General features: G+C 37.4%; 1 non-coding gene across 1 annotated transcript; it reads right to left on the bottom strand.

Moving 5' to 3' along the window:
* Positions 1-9,048: 9,048 nt before the first annotated feature.
* LOC127125028 (small nucleolar RNA R71) lies at positions 9,049-9,155 on the bottom strand. The gene has a single exon (XR_007804494.1). It is a non-coding gene; the product is annotated as a small nucleolar RNA R71 (small nucleolar RNA).
* Between the last annotated feature and the right edge of the window lie 901 nt (positions 9,156-10,056).

Here is a 10,056-nt window from a genome sequence, read left to right as displayed (position 1 = left end):
AAATTGATCAAAGGAGGACTTTTACCAAATTAATATCATCCATTCATTTGGGGAGATGGAATGTACAATCAATCCCCTAAATCCAATGATATTAACTTGACAAAGTCAAATCAACCTTGACCAAGGCCCAACAACAAGAGTCAAACTCAAACAAGTCATCACAATTGGTCAACAAAATTATTTGGCATCAAATTAAAAATATTAAAATAAGGCATTTAAATTAAATATGGTTTGTCAAATTCCTAAAACCTCATCAAAACACAAAATAAATGGCCATGAGATTTATCATAGGTCAAAGAAGGTCAAAGGATCTTGGAGAAAGAATTTCAGAATTTTTAAAGACTTAAAAGTATTTTTAAACAATTAAAAATAAATGCAAAATCAATTAAATCATGAAAAATATTAATAATGATCCAAAAAATAATTTTAATTCAGAATATGAAAGAGGAAATTATTTGAATTTTTTTTGGTGAAACTCTCATATTTTTTGGATCAATATTAAAATTAATATGAATTAATGAAAATCAAAGGAATAAAAATTAAAATAAAAAAAACAAAAAAACGTGGACCACTTGATCTGCCTCATTAATTGAGGTGGCAGATTAAGTGGTTGAGCGCGCGCGTTCCCTTATGCGCTTGAGTCAAACATCCACACGCTTGGTAATCAATATGTACGCTCATTATTAAAACATTTTGAATCTATCTAATGACTCTGGACCATGCCACATCATTTCCGGAGCAAAGCGTCGATCGTCTTCTCAGGCGACCTTGGCCGGACTAGTCCATTCATCACCACATCATAAATGAAAAAGGAGGACATGATCTGAAAGAAAAAATGGCGTAGAGCACGAATCTGACCTCAATTTTAACTAACTCCACATATATAGAAAGATATGAGGAATTGAATTTTGAGGTGTGTCAACTGAGTTGCTTAGATTTGACCTCTAAGCAACTCAATCTTCTTGCCTACATTGGTAGGACTTCAGACAACCAAGGATCAAAGAGAATTGAATGGAATTGAGAGAGAATCAAATAGATGGAATTTTCTGGAAAATACCTTCAATGCAGGTCTGGATTCACTTGTTCTTGCTTTGCCTCGTGCTTGATCTTGCTCAGGATGCTTGCAGGAGTAGATTAGAATGCACAAAAGGTCTTGGATCCATGGAGTTTTGAATCTCAAAACAGTGAGATTCCAACTCAATTTCCAAAGGAAATTCTCAGGATTATCCTCTCAAATGGAAGGGTTTGGTGTTTGGGATCAAAGCTGGCGCAAGGGGTCCTCAATTCTGAGCATATGGAGCTCTATTTATAGTTGGATCATGTGATATTTACACCTTCCAAATGAGTTTCCAAAACTGGCAATGAGTGATGCATGTGTGCATTGGCGTGTACAGGCCCATGAGATCATTCCTTTAGGTCCATAATTGAGTGTGAGTAAGTCTGAAATCATCTTGGAATGCAAGGCAAATGTATATGGAAACTTGAAGTATGATCTTTGCCAAATGATGATGCAATGTTCAAGCCATGCGCAACACATTGAAACCTTGTCCAAATGGATGAATTTGGACTTTTTGGAAAGGTTAGATCGAGAGGAACAACTTTCATGTTCAACATTTTTCCATTTGAAGCTTGTATCATGATGAATTTTGAGATGGAAGTTTGGAAATTTCAACATATCAAAAAAAATTCTAAGTGTCAAGCCATATATCTCAATATTCCACCCTTCTTAACTTTTTATGTGAGCTTCAAATGAGAAAAGTGTCTTCATAAAACTTGTAGCTCTTTCAAAGAACTTCAAAATGGTCACTAATTTCATGTCATTTGGATTTGGGGTGATAGAGTTATTTATTTTTGAAGTTTGGAAAAATCACTTGTTCAATGGTATAGGTCAAAAGTGACCTATAATGTAACCTCATATCACATTCTCATAAAAGTTGTATTAGCTCCCACTACAAACATAAAAGTTGAAGTATACATCTTGAATTTGATTGTGCAACTTATAAATCTTTCATCTCATAAAAATTGAGCAAGTTATGGCCTTGGGAAGTTGACTTTCAAATTAGGGTTTATACAAAATGACCTATAATGTTTCAACATAGAAAATGATTTTCCAAGAAAAACTAGCTCTTGGTCTCAACATGAAGGTTGTTTGGAATGTCATTTAGAGTAACTTTTCTCTTGGAATCATTTTCATATGGTGAAAATTGTAGGAGATAGGGTCTAGGGAAACCCAGTTTTGATCAGATGAATTCATCTGGCCAACAACCATCAACCAACTTGCTAACCTTCAATTCTCTTGACTTTATTGGCTCATGATAGATCATATATGCATAATATGATTAATTTTGAAGTGTCCCTTGAGAAATTTGATCAATTGGTAAGATAGTTTGTTGGAGAAGTTACCCAAGATACCCAGTCAAACTAGGGTTTCCAAGGCAAATCACCCTCAAACTCTTGAAGAAAACTTGATCAATATAACATGTAGGAATAAATGGAACTCATATATGATGCTCATAACCATTCTTGGATCAATTAATTATTGTGCTCTTTTCCATGAGGGTCTCAAATCCTAGATATGAACTTGATAGATCAATGGTGATCATGCACTACCTACAAAAGAGTTAGGCAAATGCAAAGACATATTTTTGTATTTTGGTTAGTAAAATGATAATATACAAGTATGATACAATCACATAGTGCTTGTTGATCTCTCCCAAAATAAACCCAATGAAAGAGGGGTAAGGAGGATGCCAAGGTATGATCCCAATGCTAATGCTTATGATGAAATTGCATGAGGGATCTTAGGGTCAAAATTGGGGTCTTACAGCTGCCCCTATTTAAGGACATTCTAACTGAGGAGGAGAATGTTAAAATCTTCATGTTGACTTAGTAGAATGGGCTTAAATAACATCACAGGAACAAATTTTGGTCCCTAAGAGACCTCATGATGCAAATGATATGAATGCAAAAGTTAATGCTCTATGGGGAAATATGACCACAAAGGAAAATAAATCAGAGAGACCGAAAGTCCGCAGGAGTATAATGCATTCCATAAGGAAAACTCACTAGGGAGACAAAGACTTTGGGGGATAAAGGAGTTATGCGCAGGCCAGACTACGGCTTAAAACTAATGGGGGACTCGAGGAATTCCAAAAATGGAAAAGACTCAGCCAGGGAACAAAAACATCTGCAGGGGATACGAGTAAGTCAGGATAAAACTGAAGTACTTGAATCATGCAGGAAAAGCGATTTCACTAAGGAAATGTGCACTCAACTCAACTAGGGAAGAAATAAACTTCAACACAGGAGGAGAAGAAATCTATTATCTACTACCTGTTATTGGGTAAGAGATAATAGAGATCTGACAGAGAGGACATCCGTCATCAGTTAGGATGAACATATCAAGGATGACTCGTTGGGAAATGCCAGGAGGGAGTATTCATTATCGGTTACTGGGTAAGAATAGCCTTGCTGTGGAAAACTGTAGAAAATAGGATTTACAACTACCAATTATTGGGCAGAAGACCAAAGATGAGAGTATCCGTCATCGGTTAGGATGGACATATCAAGGATACACTCAACAGGGAAGAAAATCTGTCATCGGTTAAGATGAACATATCAGGGATAGACTTGCCTGGGAAATATCAAGGAGGATACCCATCATCGATTAAGATGATCATATCAAGGATAAACCAACTGAACAAAAAGTAGAAATTACATCTATCAAATGCTGGATAGAAGACCATCAAAGAGAAAATACGTCACCGGTTAGGATGAACATATCAAGGATAGACTCTGAGAGGGGAGAAAATAGGAATTACATCTATCAATTACTGGATAGAATACCGTGAGAGAGAATCCGTCACTAGTTAAAGTGAACATATCAAGGATAAACTCTGCGGAGGGAACAAAAGCAGGATTTACAACTACCGGTTACTGGGTAGAAGACCACAAAGAGAAGGAAACTCGTCATCGGTTAGGATGAACATATAAAGGATTAACTCTCTGGGAAACAAGAATAGGGATTACAACTACCTTTTTACTGGGTAGAATACCAAAGGTGAGAATATCCATCATCGGTTAGGATGAACATATCAAGGATAAAACTCAGGTAGGGGAGAGAAAGATATCCATCACTGGTTAGGGTGAACATATCAAGGATATACTTCCTGGGGAATCAGGTCCACTAGGGACTCTACTGTGGAGAAAAATAGGGATACTTTTGTCGGGTATTGGGCAGGAAGTAACAAACTGTAAATTAAGAAGAATATTACCAGTTACTGGGTAATAAACTCTTAGGAGACTCAAAGCATCTATCTAGGTAAAAGTTAGATAGAAAAAGTTAACCAAGACTCAATCCAATGAGGATATAACTAAAGGGGAGTGATTCCATCCAGATAAACAACTGGAAAGGAAACTGAAATAATGATCATCCACGAGGAAACAAACTCAGTGGGGAAGAGGAGAAAGGTTAAAGTCTTTCTGCCTAAGGGGTTGACGCTCTACAATTGAGGGAGGACAGACACCGAAACTTGTATGGGGATAAAGTACCGCCATACAGAGAATGAGAATCTCAAATCGACAAATCAAATAAATATGATGGTGCCAATATGCAATTATGAAATTATATGAATGTATATGTATATGATGATTATGCTGAAAAACGATCACAAAGGATACAAAGGTGTCGCAAAGAATTTGAATCATCGATACAATCCCCAGTCAATCCACAAAAAGAGGGAGACAACTGCTGGAAAACAAAGAAGTCACAAACCAAAGGCTCAATTCTAGCCGAGGAAGGAGATCTGCTGAGGAAAGGTGAAGTTTTCGAGTCTGCAAGGAATTTTAGGTCAACACCATAATAAATGGGAGACAACCATGCAGAAGATAAACACAAAATAGCTGCTCAGAAACCATGAGGGAACTCTGACTGGGAGCGAGTCAGATGGCGACTGGTGGGGAAACCAATGCAATCTACCAGGGAAAACATCTTACTCTGCTGAAGATCCACCCTATTGGGGAATACAGAAACACTGCCAGGGAAATAACACGCTTCAAGGTAATGAATTAACCAACTTAGCTGGAAAAAGGATCGGAACTCCGCTAGGGAACTAACACTCCGCAGGGGGACCGGAATAACACAAACAACTAGGGATACCCGAGGGGTTAACTGCTTAGGGAACCTCTAATGTTTCGCACTTAAGGACTCGTTGCTCTTGAAGTGCTGTTGATACTTATTTTTTAATTGCTTTGAAAAATTCTTGCTTTTATATGATTTTGAGAAAAAAAAGATTTTGATTAAAAAATTTAAAATCAAAACGATCATAATAAAATTTAAACTATTTGCTGAAGTGAATAAGAGTAGAAACAATTGGATAAAAGCTCAAATTTATTTAATGGGATGGTAGTCTGTAAATGACAAGACTCCATAGATTTTTACAAAGTTGAAAATGGTAATTTATATGGAAAAGGGTTACATTGAATACAAATGACCATTAATCCTTTTACCAATCCTTTGATATCCACTATGCTCTTGACCGCTGCAGGGATGATGAATTGACGTCAACCCTTGTGCTCAAAGTTCTCCAAAATTTGAAGATCAGCAGAATGCAGTTACTTGCCATAACCCCTAATTTTTGCATAAGTTGCGCCAAGGCGGGGTACTCAACTTATCGAGAAATTCTTCTATTTTTTATGTCTCTAATTTTTGCCTGGATCGCCCTTTCGGGTTTTCAATCCACCGAGACGCTCTTTTTTTCCTAAGCCGCCCTTTCGGCTTTTCAACTTAGCAAGCCTTTCTTTTCTTTTTTTAGGGGAAGTATTTCTTGACTGCATTTGCGTTCACAGGACGAGTGAACTCTTCACCATCCATAGTTGTAAGAATCAAAGCACCGCTCGAAAAGGCTCTCTTAACAACATATGGGCCTTCATAATTAGGACTCCATTTTCTCCTAGAATTTGGTTTGAACGATAAAATCTTCTTGAGCACAAGGTCACCTTCTCTAAACACACGAGGTTTGACCTTATTATCAAAAGCTTTCTTCATCCTCTGCTGATATAACAGACCATGACACATGGCAGTCAATCTCTTCTCTTCAATCAAATTCAACTGCTCAAACCTAGTCTGACACCATTCAGCCTCAGTCAACTTAGGTCTGTAGGAAGAAGAATTATGATGTGCAATCTTGAAGTCTTTGCAAAGAGCTTCCACCATATTGTTATTCAAGTTTTATCCATTATCAGTAATGATCTTACTCAGCATACCATAACAATATACGATCTGATTTTTGATAAACCTCACAACAACTTGCTTAGTTACATTTGCGTACGATGCCGCTTCAACCCATTTTGTGAAATAGTCAATTGCGACTAAAATTAAACAATGTCCATTTGAAGCTTTGGGTTCAATCATCCCAATCATATCAATTCTCCACATGGATAAGTGCCATGTGGAAGAGATAACATTCAATAGTGTCGGAGGAACATGAATCTTATCAGCATAAATTTGAGACTTGTGGCATTTCTTCACGAACTTGCAACAGTCAGATTCCATTGTCAGCTAATAGTAACCTGCTCACAACATCTTCTTTGCCATTGCATGTCCATTGGAATGAGTACCAAAGGAACCTTCATGCACTTCAGTCATCAACAAGTCTTCTTCGTGTCTATTGATAACATGAAATAATATCACATTTTTGGACTAGATTTAATTAAATTATATTATTATTCACTTCAATTTATTTCATTTTATTCGATATTACTTGGTATTTTTCCTTTTATTTGTCTCAGGTAGCTTATTTGAAGCACAAGTGAAAAAGGAAGAAAAGGAGGTGCAAAAAGAAATGAAGAGAAGAAAATTTCACCAAACCAAGGCCCAACCCAAAAGTACTAGCGCTGAGCCTGTGACGAGCGCCACACATGGTGTGACGAGTGTCACGCCCTGCTGCCTTGTGTTACGAGCGTAACACATGGTGTGACGGACGTCACACCATTCTCCTATATTTTTGGCTTCAGAAGCGCAACAGAGGCACGTTGAAGCCTATTGTTATGCTTGACCTGGGAAACGTGAAGACCACTTTTACGGAAGGAGTGTTGAAAACCGTTACAAATTGGGATAATATAAATAGAGCCAAGGAGCAAACCCTGCAGCTCTCTCTTCTTCGTGCTTTTTCTCTTCCAGCCGTGCAAGCATACTTTACAGCATTATTTTTTACAGTTTTTACTTTTCTTTGCAATTTCTATTTTATTTTCCAGTCAATCTTTCAGCACTTAATTAATTTTTCACACAATAGTTTCTACACCGGAAACTATTGTGTATCTTTTACCGGATCTAACCTTACGTTAGACCCTAGGTTTTTTTCCTTCACTTTTATTTTCCTGTCCGATTGAAGAATTCAAGAACAAATCCAACCGGTGTGTGGTGGAGTGTTCAAGACTGCTATTAATTACTCAGGTTCTTTAATTATTGTTTGAATTTATATATGCCCTGCTTTATTGTTTATTTACATTATTTGCCTGAGATGTTTCTATTTAAGCTTGATGATTGTTTAGATCTGTTTAGCATGTCTGGCTAATTTATTTAGGTATCGGTATGTAAAGTAAGCGGAATGAAGGAATCAAAACTAAGTTGGTTTAATTACGCTTAAAAATAAAATCACTCTTTTTATGGTCTCAATTTACAAGTTTAATACCAAGGTTTTTGTACGAGAGTAAAAGACTAAAGAAGTTAAAATCAATAGAACGAAAGTTTGAGTTTTTAACTGGACAGTGTAAATTGAACATTAATTCTAGATCAGGGAGAAAACAATTTTTAGAGTTAATTAAATTCTAATCTTTTTCAAAAAGTATTTTTAACAGTTAAATGTGAGGACGAGAGTTAAGCATTTGAATTTAATTATATAATCTAAGTCAACAGAGCGAGAGTTTGAGACGAGGGTGTTTAAACGATTAGTATTTTCTTAAAAAAGAGTTTCTATAGATTCTATTGTTTTCAAAAAGTGATTTTGGACTTAACTAATAAGTGACAGCTACGTTAATATAAAGTCATAGTCTATTCAACAGAGCGAGAGTTTGAGAAAAGGCTTTTAATCAATAGTGTCTACTGAAAAGATTTATTTTAAAACCAAGAAACCAACGAAGATCCGATTCCCTAATTACGAAGAACTACATACCGATATCCGCTTAATTGATATTTAGTCTAGATCTTATTTTAGTTTTAACTTTTCCCCCGAAACAATCAAAATATCATCCACCTTAGCTTTACGAAGTAACCTTAGAAAACGGTATATCGATTCATAAGTCCCTGTGGGATCGATATCTTTTAAAACTACGCGATAGAACTGTGCACTTGCAGTTAGTACCCCAATCGACTCATAAAGTCGCGATCAAGTTTTTGGCGCCGTTGCCGGGGACTTTTATTTAGTCGATATCGTAACTCTTCTGTTACGCTGTAGAGACTAAGGCAATTTTTTTTTCTTTTTTCTTTTCTTTCTTTCGTTGATTTGTATGCCACACACTCGCTCACAAGGCGAGCCGTTTTACTTACGAATCAACGACATCGAACTATATCTCCGAGTCTTACGACGAATTTGGGAATATCGTGCTGCAAACAATCTCCCTCCTATCGAAGTGCCCGACCTCAAAAATCTTCTTCCTTCACCAATACCCGAGATGGCAGAACCAGCTCGTGCTCTTCGAGATTACGCCGCTCCATCGCAAGATGAGCCGCATTCGAGTATTGCTCCATCCGTAATCGAAGCAAACAACTTCGAACTTAAACCTTCTCTGTTGCAGGCAGTGCAACAAAATCAATTCTCTGGAAATCCTACCGAGGATCCAAACCTTCATTTATCCGTATTTGTCCAATGCGCTGATACTGTTAAAGCTAATGGTGTCACTTCAGAGGCAATTCGACTTCGCCTTTTTCCTTTCTCGTTAAGAGATAAAGCTAGAAGATGGCTTTAGTCTCTTCCTTCCAACTCAGTTACCACATGGAACAAGTTGAAGAAAGTCTTCCTTGCCCGATATTTTCCTCCAAGCAAAACAGCTATGTTGAGAGCCCAGATAAATGGATTTAAACAGAAAGATAACGAGTCTCTTTTCGAAGCATGGGAAAGATACAAAGACATGATGAGACTTTGTCCACACCATGGTTTAGAGGACTGGTTAGTGATTCATACCTTCTATAATGGTCTCTTGTACAACACAAGGTTAACAATAGACGCCGCAGCAGGTGGTGCACTTATGGATAAACCTTATGCCGATGCTTATCAACTTATCGAAAGCATGGCTCAAAATCATTATCAGTGGGGAAGCGACCGAGCAATGGTAGAGAAACCTCAAACTAAAAGTGGCATGTACGAAATAAGTAGCCTTGATCATGTTAATGCAAAAGTGGAAGCCCTGGCCCAGAAAATTGAAAGTTTGAATGTATCACCTCCAACCACCGTGGTTGCCGCAACTCAAAATTGCGAAGTCTGTGGAATCCAAGGTCACACTCCTGCTGATTGTCAACTCCTAACCGGAATCCAAGCAGAACAAGTTAATTATGCTCAAGGAAATCCCTACTCACACACCTATAACTCAAATTGGAAGAATCATCCTAATTTTTCATATAAGAGTAATAATGCTTTATACGCACCAGGACAAGCTCCAAATCAAGCCCCAGCTATACCTCCTGGATATCAAAAGCCGAACCCATCTACACCTAACAATAATGTTCCTAGGAAATCCAACTTGGAAATAATGATGGAGAACTTCATAGCTTCTCAACAGCAAACCAATAAAGATTTCTTAAACCAGAATATACACACTAGCGAACAAATCAAACAACTAGCAAGTAAAGTAGATGCCTTGGCTACCCATAACAAAATGTTGGAAACACAAATATCACAAGTAGCTCAACAACAAGCGCCTACTGCTGCCCCAACTGGTGCATTTCCTGGACATCCCCAACCTAACCCGAAAAGCCACGCTCATGCAATCATACTAAGAAGTGGAACGGAAGTGGAAGGACCAGTAGATCCAAGAAATGAAAACCAAAACTCTAAGAAGTCA

Source organism: Lathyrus oleraceus, chromosome 2 (assembly GCF_024323335.1).
Source record: "Lathyrus oleraceus cultivar Zhongwan6 chromosome 2, CAAS_Psat_ZW6_1.0, whole genome shotgun sequence".
Taxonomy (NCBI): Eukaryota; Viridiplantae; Streptophyta; class Magnoliopsida; order Fabales; family Fabaceae; genus Lathyrus; species Lathyrus oleraceus.
This window is presented reverse-complemented; position numbering and strand designations above follow the sequence as displayed.